Here is a 10,729-nt window from a genome sequence, read left to right as displayed (position 1 = left end):
GTTCTGTCCTCAATAGTATTTTGCCTATAGCCATATCTTCGAATTTGAAATAGGCAAATGTGATTGGACCCTTACACCTCATCTATGCTTATCTCTGATGTAATCGGTGGTTTAGGTAAATGTGAGACACTATTGGGTTCTTTAGAATATACTTATTCCAGAACTAATGTAATCAGTGGTTTAGGTAATACTGGAGGTTTTAGAACTGCATCGGCTTCAGGGGAAGTTCATCAGTCATTAGTAGGGAGGGTGAGCAGAGCACCATCGAACATGATGGGACAACAAAACCTGAACAAACCTTTGAGAGGAAACTTAATATGTACACAAAAACTTGGTATAGAACCGTCCTCCCAAAAGAATAGCAATGAGCATGGGAAAATATTGCACAGACCAAACCCTGGCTTCTCAATGAGTACCGGCTGCATTATAAGATTTTCTGTATTGAACATGGTGCCATGAGAAGATCACTAATAGTCAAGTCCCTGATCAATGAAATCCCTAACTATATTGATCACTTATGCAACTATAGTCATAACTTCTAAATGGAGCACACAGAAACAATCGATGTTAGTCTAGCAAATGAATACAGAAGAATAATGGGTACAAACAATACATATATATCAACTATGTAGCCCTCAATATAACTAAAATAACAGAATTTAGATTCATACTCATTCTTAATTGAATTCTTTAAATTATCTTCTCGTTGTCTTGCATACAAAAGCTAGCAGCCACAGCCGCTCTTCTTGTTGTCTTGCATACAGAAGCTAGCAGCCACAGCCGCCTCGGTCATCAAAGATAACAATAAGAGTTATTGGTATATCATTCTGTCAGCCAAGTATGTATTGTGATCATTTGAATTTTACTGTGTCATTGATGCAAAATCCCTTTGTCCACTTAACGAGGGTTCCTAGAGATACCGAGGTTTGGTGGACTGGGAAAGAAAAGGTGATACCCAGTTCCCATGTGCATGCCGAGTCTAGTACGATTCAAGGCTCATCACTTCAGCCACTAATAATCATGCTTACTCTAATCACTTCAACTGACTAACTAAATTAGAAGATCCTGGTATGGACAAACACAATAAATTAAGAAATTTCTCCGCTTTCATCTTTTGTAGTCCTAGTGTAAATACAAGCTATATATTAGTAATATATGAAATTCCACAGCCCCGATCGAAAGCCCTAGAGGACCAAAAACAAAGCACGGTACGAAGTACACATGCAGCTTCTTATCAAGTATATGTATGAATAGAAACCTAAACTTTATTTTGATGTATATAAGCATATATGTTCCCAATAAATTGCTGAAGAGGCAATAGAGGCTCTGGATTTAGACAATCAAGCAAATGCTGAAATTAATTTTTGAATATAGGTTGGAGTAATTTTCCATAAGGTTCTATCTATGATAATCAATCTCAAGCTAGGATGTTTCACATAATTGCCTTTGGTTACGATATCCTAGTAATCGCACCGTACCAAAATATAAGACAGATGGAGTATATATCAACCATTCTGCATCACCATGAATCAGCGATCCTCTCATCAATACACAATACAATTCATTTGTTGTAGTTGAAAAGAGATCATAAGTTAATGGGCAGACAAATCAAAAAAGCCAGCAAAACCTATTCTGCAAGGTTTGAGGAACCGTCACTATGACATCACGCACCATCACCTGCAAAGAAGCATTAGATCCTGGAACAGCATGCACGTCCCCACTTGCCTTGTCTTACTTTCCGGCTCGAGGCTGTGAAGACATGCCTCCATCTCCATGCATAGGAGACAAACCACCTGCAACAGGAATATTAGTATCAATCTCTTGTATCTGAACACTTGCGATAGGCAGTCTAGAACACTACTTTGCTACATGCTATTGTGGATGTACCAATTTCGGGGCTTCTTCCTTCTGGCTGGTCACTTGCGACATTCCTTTCAGATGGTAACTCTGTTATTCCCACAGTACCCTCGTCATCGTATCTGCTTGCAGGTTGGTCAGATAATGCGCTTTTAATATTAGCTGATGTCTCCACAGCAGATCCATGGTTCTTGCAACCTGAGACCGAAACCAATATAACGTGCCGAGATATTGTTTCGGCAATGGTCTGGGCCGGCTGGTTTGGTTTTTCACCTTTGAGACCAGCTCGTTGACTCTTTTTATGATATCAGCCTGGCTGAGCCGAGGTCTACTGTCTTCTTGGTTCTGCTGCTGTTTTGGCATTGTAGCTGAAAATGAAATATGATTAGGAACATATAGGAAAACTTTTCTGCATAGATAGAAAATAGATCACATTTAAGAAGAATATTATACTAGCTCCCCCCCCCCCCACACACACACACACACAATATAAGATGCTTTCGCAAACTATCTTATATTATGGGAGGCACAATTTCTTGATTACCTTTAATAATAACAAGTAGTATTTGTAGTTTGATTTTCCATCAATAACAAGTTGTATTGGTAGTTTGATTTTTCATCAATTGTTGCGAGGAAAACCTACACAACAGTTCATTATGAAAACAAATAGACTGATACTACATCGCCCGACAATGTTTTTTGTGGTCATGGGATCTACCTTTGAAAGCATATTGATACTTGCCAAAAGAAATCAAGAGCTCTTCCATCGGCTATAGGTTTGTGGTTTGTCATTGCAAGCACACAAAGATCTGTAGCATAGCTCGAGAGGCTCGTGAAACTGAAACATGCGAGGACAATTAGACAACTAATGTTAGCAACATTCACAATGAAGATTTGTAGCATAGCTCGAGAGGCTCGTGAAAGTGAAACATGGGAGGACAATTAGACAACTAATGTCAGCAACATTCACAAAGAAGTGATATCTAATTACAAGAGCTCACCATCTCGACATTGTAACAGCTCACTCCTCAGAATGCCTCAAACTCCAGTTGTCAATATATAGTGAGAACGTCCACATGTATAATACAATGTATCCCTGAAATCACTGAGTGTGGTACGATAAGGTTCATTTGAAGGAACTTGGTTTCAGAACTCTGCAACAATGACATTTTCTTGATAATGGGCAGATTATACAAGCAAATAATTCTTCGCAAGAACGAGATAAAATCAAGCGGTTTACACTACTGCAAATGATCTAATCTATAGGAGTTTTCTCTCATACTTTGATATAATCATTCAAGTTTTCTTTGAGACTATGATATAATCTATAGAAATTAAAGTATGTAGTTGTCAGGAAACCTATTAAGGAAACTTATCTTTCATAAAACTGATAGTCACTCTTAAAAGCAATTGCATACACCATTTTTTTTCTAGAACATATATTCGATATACCTTCGAGGAGATAGGAAAATACATGTTTTAATCAATCAAACAGGGTGAAAACTGTTGTTTTTTAACTGTGCTGATACTGTGAATTACTTCGGCGAAAATCTTACAGTCTCATTACTAATTACGTATGGGCACATATGTTTTTTATATTTTCCATTTAAAGGACACAGCCTTTGTATTTTCCCTTAAGTAAGTACTAAATTAACAAGAATATGAGTGATTAGGAGTTGATCTAGTGCTTCAAATATTTATTATTATCATATATAGTGCATATCAAATCAGTTTATATAGTAGAATATTCAACGGCGCTAAGATTGATTATCAAGTACAGTTGTAAACTACAGAAAGGAGAGTATTTTCCATTAGTGGATAACGACTTCCCCACTGAATCAGCTGTAAAGTTGAATTAGGTGCAAGTCTCCTGAGAAGGCTAGGTGTGTCTGCTTCCACAATTCACTCTACAAGCTTCATTTACTAGAAATATTATTGTAGGACTGATAAGTTTATTCTTTTGAAGATCTGTATGTGTCCTTCAGCGGTCATTGTAAAAGGTGTGGTTAACTACGTAATATTGCATTACAAGGGCTATAATATTATCTATAAGTTTCTAATCGTGTTTTTACTTAAGACCAAAATCCATTTATTGAGTCCTATGAAATACCTGTAAAGCATTCTCTCTTTGCGAAAATGAACTACCAAATCCATCAATACGTCGTTTTTTCAGTTTATTTATTCGCATAAATAAATATGGTTGGATATGAATGCTGCAGATGTACTCGCATAGCATATGGGTTACTAATATATGACTCTTTACTTATTTTATATCTGGTATCTAAGGAGGTTGAACTATGTACTTCACTCGCTTTATTTCCTTACTCGCATTGTCTATCATGGCCATGAGAATTATTATGTTATAAAACATGATCTATTTACATGATTATCAATGAAGAACACTGCTAGAAAGATGTCTTTGATCCTACAGAATTAAAAAACATTTACGACATGAATATGTGCTATATACGATTACGACAGAGTTTATGATGCGGCCAATGTATTATATTGTGACCACTAACATATATGAAAGTGACATGGATTGCACATGTATGTATTAATACTTTGTTTTTCACGTGCAAGCATATTTATCTCAATATACATTGGAGACAAAAAATTCAAACGTCTTTATTTCGAAACGAGAGTAAATTACTAAAATTGTGTTGGAAGTAAATCATCTAATCTTAGTGAAATGAAAATTGAATAGAATATACAATAATAAAGCCGCTAATCTAAATAAAATTAGTTACACAATAAATTTGTAAATTGTAGGACAAACTTTTATTATGGATTTAGATCCTTCAATATGGGGAATCAGCTGTTTCTGGTCTTGTTCGTCAACTTGCACTGAGCGAGCATATATACCTTCAAGTAGGGCACGAGCTGGAAGAAATCCCCGACGACGAACTCGATCTTGTTCTCCACGCCGTAGATCCTCGCGTTGTGCCTCGCCAGCTCCACCATGCGGGGGTCGATCTCCACCGCCACCACGTGGCAGCCCCTGCACGAGAACGAGATGCCGGTGTTCGCGGGAGGGAGACAGCGGCTTCCTGGACTGGCGGAGGCGGTTGAGCAGCACGCTCCTGGCAAACGCGTCGAGGACGAGGACCCCGGCACCAACTAAAGCGTCGAGGGTTGCCGCTGACCCCGCCGAAGGCGTCGAGGACGAGGACCCCGGCACCAACTAAAGCGTCGAGGGTTGCCGCTGACCCCGCCGAAGGAGTCGAGGACGAGGACCCCGGCACCAACTAAAGCGTCGAGGGTTGCCGCTGACCCCGCCGAAGGCGTCGAGGACGAGGACCCCGGCACCAACTAAAGCGTCGAGGGTTGCCGCTGACCCCGCCGAAGGCGTCGAGGACGAGGTCGGCGGGACGCGGCCCGGGCGGCCTGCGCGGTGGATGACCTCCGGGGTGGCGGGCTTGTGCGATGGAGGAAGTGCCAGGGGCGGGGGGCGGGGAGCGGGCAGAGCTCCGGGGGGGTGGTGGTGGGCGGCGTAGGCGCAGGCGTAGGGAGGGGGGAGCCGCGGGGAGGGGGCGGCACGGTGGTGGACTGGTGGTGGTGCGGGCGGTGCAGGGAGGGGAGAGAGAGAAAGGTGGGGATGGGGAGAGAGAGAGGTGGAAAGTGGGGGAGAGAGAGGTGGGGAGATGGGGTGGGACCGGGGCCGGGGCCGTGTCCAGATGGTAAAGATGCATCTTAGAGCAAGTACAATAAGGTATAGTGAGCAGGCTGTAAGGATTAAAATACTATATTTTTGCTGAGTTGGATGAGAGAGAAGGGAAGCGGGTTCTTCATGAAGAGCCAGCTCTAGCACGTGCTCCTAGATGCTTTGTGAAAATGAAAAGTGGGTCATGTATGACAAAAGTAGTACTCTTTTATAGCTAACTATTGTACAAGCTAGCTATAAGATGGGCTATAAGACTGTTTATAGTCAGCAGTTGGCTATACTATTAACCATGCTCTTACAGCAACCATGTCGTCTACGATGCAGTGGGGTTCGATTGGTCTCTTTGCCATCTTTTTGGTGCATCGTTGCCGTCTGCGAGCGACTAACAAAGAAAACACTGATGACAAACAATATCTTTGTCATCAGTTTATTCTTTGCCGTCAGTTTTTTGGCAGCTGATGGTAAAGAGTTTTTTTTACCATCAACCAGATGGCAAAGATCAGGCAGATGACAAATTCTCTGATTCCAATAGTGAACGCCTCTGGTTTTGCATAGTTCCTTCGTAGATCAACTGGTCAGCGTGTTGGTCTGCTTCCCAAAGATTTGGGGTTCGAATCCCAGGTGTGCCAATATTTTTTGGCCCTGTTTCTGTTGATCTGCACCCTGCCGATGTGCTACTTCATCTCCAGAGAATCATGTCCAATATCTAAACATAGTACTAGCTTAGTTGGCTAGCGCAGCAACACCACATGCTTGGGGTCCTGGATTCGATCCCAGCTCACCGATTATTTTGGTTCTTTCATTTTTTCTGCTCTAGTGAGGTTTTAATTTAATTTGCAAAATGACATGTGAAAAGTGGTTTGTCTCATAATTAATTAACCGTAGCTCCGTTTAACATGATCCACATATGTAACGTGTCTAAAAAATGTGTTGGATAATATGGTGGCGTTTATTTTGCTATTTAACTACTCTAAAATTATGTTATAGGCAGAACAATACCGTAATCTTAACTTGCATAGGGGGATTTTCCAGAATTGTTATTCGTTGTTACGCCCTCATTTGAAGCTGCTTAGAATTTCATGTAGAAGCATCTCGGAGTTGGAACATTCTCTTTAATGAGGTGATTAAAGTGTTTGGGTTTGTATAGACTTATGGAGAAACATGTATTTACAAGAAAGTGAGTGGGAGCTCTGTAGCATTTCTCATATTATATGTGGATAACATATTGTTGATGGGAAATCGTATAGAACTCTTGGAAAGCATAAAAGCCTATTTGAATAAGAGTTTTTCAATGAAGGACCTTGGAGAAGCTGCATACATATTAGGCATCAAGATCTATAGAGATAGATCGAAATGCCTCATAGGTCTTTCACAGAGTACATACCTTGACAAGATATTGAAGAAGTTCAATATGGATAAGGCCAAGAAGGGGTTCGTGCCTGTATTGCAAGGTGTGAGATTGAGTAAGACTCAGTGCCCAACCATGGCAGAAGATAGAGAAAAGATTAGTACCATCCCCTATGCTTCAGCCATAGGCTCTATTATGTATGCCATGCTGTGTACCAGACCTGACGTGAACCTTGCAATAAGTTTGGTAGGGAGGTACCAAAGTGATCCCGGTATGGAACAATGGACAGCGGTCAAAAATATCCTTAAGTACCTGAAAAGGAGTAAGGATATGTTTCTCGTTTATGGAGGTGCTAAAGATCTCATCGTAAAGGGTTACGCCGATGCTAGCTTCGACACAGATTCAGATGACTCCAAGTCAAAAATCGGATACGTGTATGTTCTGAATGGTGGGGCAGTCAGCTGGTGCCGTTGCAAGCAAAGCATCGTGGCGGCATCAACATGTGAAGTGGAGTACATAGCTGCTTTGGTAGCGGCTCGGGAAGGGATCTGGATGAAGGAGTTCATCACCGACCTAGGAGTGATCCCCAATGCGTCGGGCCCGATGACCCTCTTTTGTGACAACACTAGAGCTATTGCCATAGCCAAGGAGCCCAGGTTTCACAGGAAGACCAAGCACATCAAGCGCCGCTTCAACTCCATCCGTGATTACATTCAGGAAGGAGATATAGATATTTGTAAAGTACATACGGATTTGAATGTCGTAGATCCGTTGACTAAACCTCTTCCACGAGCAAAACATGATCAGCACTAGAACTCTATGAGTGTTCGATTCATCACAATGTAACTAGATTATTGACTCTAGTGCAAGTGGGAGACCGTTGGAAATATGCCCTAGAGGCAATAATAAAGTGGTTATTATTATATTTCCAGTTAATGATAATTGTCTATTATTCATGCTATAAGTGTATCAACCGGAAATCGTAATACATGTGTGAATACATAGATCACAATGTGTCCCTAGTGAGCCTCTAGTTGGCTAGCTCGTTGACCAATAGATGATCATGGTTTCCTGATCATGGACATTGGATATCATTGACAACGGGATCACACCATTAGGAGAATGATGTGATGGACAAGATCCAATCCTAAGCATAGCGCTAGATCGTGTTGTTCGTCTGCTAAAGCTTTTCTAATGTCAAGTATCATTTCCTTAGACTGTGAGATTGTGCAACTCACGACTACCGTAGGAGTTCTTTGGGTGCATGAAACGTCACAACGGAACTTGGTGATTATAAAGGTGCACCACGGCTATCTCTCAAAGTGTCTGTTGGGTTGGTACGAATCGAGACCGGGATTTGTCACTCCGTGTGACGAAAAGGTAACTCTGGTCCCACTCGGTAGAACATCATCATAATGAGCACAATGTGACTAAGGAGTTAGCCACAGGATGATGTGCTACGGAATGAGTAAAGAGACTTGCCAGTAATGAGATTGAACAGGGTATGGGGATACCGACGATCGAATCTCGGGCAGGTATCATATCGTAGACAAAGGGAATTGCATATTGGATTATGTGAATCCTTGACATCGTGGTTCATCCGATGAGATCATCGTGGAACATGTGGGAACCAACATGGATATCCGGACCCCGCTGTTGGTTATTGACCAGAGAGGTGTCTCGGTCATGTCTACATGCTTCCCGAACCCGTAGGGTCTACACACTTAAAGTTCGATGACGCTAGGGTTATATGGGAATAGTGTACGTGGTTACCGAAGGTTGTTCGGAGTCCCGGATGAGAACCCGACATCACGAAGAGCTCCGGAATGGTCCAGAGGTAAAGATTCATATATAGGAAGTGAGGTTTTCGACACCGAAAGTGTTTCGGGCATCACCGGTAATGTGCCGGGACCCCTGAAAGGGTTCGAGGGGGTCCACCGACAAGGGCCACCAGCCCCAAGCTGCTACATGGGCCATAAGTGGGAGGGAACCAGCCCCTAAGTGGGCTGGTGCGCCTCCACAATCAGCCCAAGGCACAACAATGTGTGGAGGAGGGAAAACCCTAGGCGTGAGGAGGCCACCTTGGGCCTCAAGGCCCACCCTAGGGCGCCTCCACCACCTTGGGCGCTGCCTAAAGCCATCTAGGGTTGTCGAACCCTTGTAGTGGGAAACCCTAAAGGGTGGGCACCCTCCTCCCTCTCCTCCTATATATAGTGGAGGGTTTTGGCCTTTTGGAGACACACAATTCGTGTCTCCACGGTGCAGCCCTGCTCCTCCTCCTTCTCGTCCTCCACATAGCTTGGTGAAGCCTTGTCGGAGTGCCACGTAGCTCCACCGCCACCATGTCGTCGTGCTGCCAGAGCTCTCCCTCAACCTATCCCTCCTCCTTGCTGGATCAAGGCGTGGGAGACGTCACCGGGCTGAACGTGTGTTGATCACGGAGGTGTCGTGGTTCGACACATAGATCGGAATCCACCGCGATCTAAATCGCTGCGAGTACGACTTCATCGACCGCGTTCATAGTAACGCTTCCTCTTAGCGGTCTTCAAAGGTATGAAGATGTTCTACCCCTTTGCTCGTTGCTGGTTTCTCCTAGATAGATCCTTTGTGTGGCGTAGGATTTTTTTTGAAATTACTACGTTACCCAACAAAAGGGTAGAAGGCTTGGCCTTCTAGCTTGGTGTTTTCTTCCATCTTTGCCGCCCTAGTTACTTGTGTACTGGTGTTATGTTCCATGATAGAGCGCTCCTAACATGCTTGGGTTTGTTAAGGGGACCCCCTAGATTTTTGATTTGGGATAAAACTCTTCTAGCAAGGCCCAATATTGGTACAATATTTTGCCTAATAACTAATAAAAAGCATAGGGACCCACCGGCACCCGTGGATAATTAATCAACCCCCTCGCCAGTGCTCCTCATGAGCGTTGGTCCAACCTAGAGCACTGTGCGGGGCAAACCTAGGGCAACTTGGGTGATTTCTATCAGGCCAAAGTACACTAGCTTATCCGGTCATGTCCTGAGAACGAGATACGCGGCTCCTATCGGGTTCATCTACACGTCGAGCGGCCTTGCTAGATTTTTTTTACCTTTCTCGAACGTATTGTGCGAGGGATTCCAAGGATACTTTGGGCTATCTTGATGTTGAGGTTTTCCACTAGGAAGACGAGGAGATCACGGGTTTTCCGTGGTCGACGTTTCCGATGCAGCTTGTGGTAGTTTGTGATGGACTAGTTGGAGCATCCCTGTAGGGTTAAATCTTTCTAAAAGCCGTGCCCACGGTTATGTGGCAACGTGGAAACTTTGTTTAACACCCGTTCATAGAATACTTGAAGTAAACTTAACTAAAACTTGCCAACCGTGTGCCTAACCATGACTATCTCTTCTCATGAGCTCTGTATCCGAGAGAGGACACGGTGGGATTATGTCTGACGTGAGTAGGTGTTCAAGATCATTTCTTGATCATTATTAGTTCATGTCAATTATGCGTAGATCACCCCCTCTTATTCTTGTACTCGTAAGTTAGCCACTCAAATAAAGCTTAGTCGCTTGCTGAAGCCTCACCACATAACCATACCTAAACCATTAAGGTTTGCTAGTCTTGTTACCTTTGGAAATGAGACTGTTGAGTCCGTGTGGCTCACAGATTACTACAACAAGAGTTGCAGATACAGGTAACGTGATACTTTAACGTTAGCGCGATGATTGTTCTATTTGGAGTTTCTTCTTCATCATCATCGATCTAGGATGGGTTCCGGGCCGACAGCCTCGAATAGCAAGGTTGGACGTCGTTCTTTTATCGTTTCTTTTCGTCCGTAGTCGGACCCTGCTCTTATACATGATAATTGAATGTATTGTTGTATT

The 10,729-nt window shown here is 43.0% G+C and overlaps 1 long non-coding RNA gene across 4 annotated transcripts; it reads right to left on the bottom strand.

Moving 5' to 3' along the window:
• Window positions 1-1,384: 1,384 nt before the first annotated feature.
• On the bottom strand, window positions 1,385-5,289 carry LOC123397583. Of its 4 annotated transcripts, XR_006609970.1 has the most exons (6): window positions 4,723-5,289; window positions 2,859-2,962; window positions 2,576-2,695; window positions 2,402-2,496; window positions 1,888-2,225; window positions 1,385-1,793 (listed from the first exon to the last, which is right to left on the bottom strand). It is a non-coding gene; the product is annotated as an uncharacterized LOC123397583 (long non-coding RNA). The 4 variants fall into 4 exon arrangements; XR_006609969.1 differs by lacking the exon at window positions 2,402-2,496 and having other exon boundaries at window positions 2,859-3,011; window positions 4,723-5,283; XR_006609967.1 differs by lacking the exon at window positions 2,402-2,496 and having other exon boundaries at window positions 4,723-5,278.
• Between the last annotated feature and the right edge of the window lie 5,440 nt (window positions 5,290-10,729).

Source organism: Hordeum vulgare, chromosome 5H (genome assembly GCF_904849725.1).
Source record: "Hordeum vulgare subsp. vulgare chromosome 5H, MorexV3_pseudomolecules_assembly, whole genome shotgun sequence".
In the NCBI taxonomy this organism is placed as follows: domain Eukaryota; kingdom Viridiplantae; phylum Streptophyta; class Magnoliopsida; order Poales; family Poaceae; genus Hordeum; species Hordeum vulgare.
Note: the sequence above shows the minus strand (reverse complement) of the source record. Positions and strands in the feature narration are given on the sequence as shown.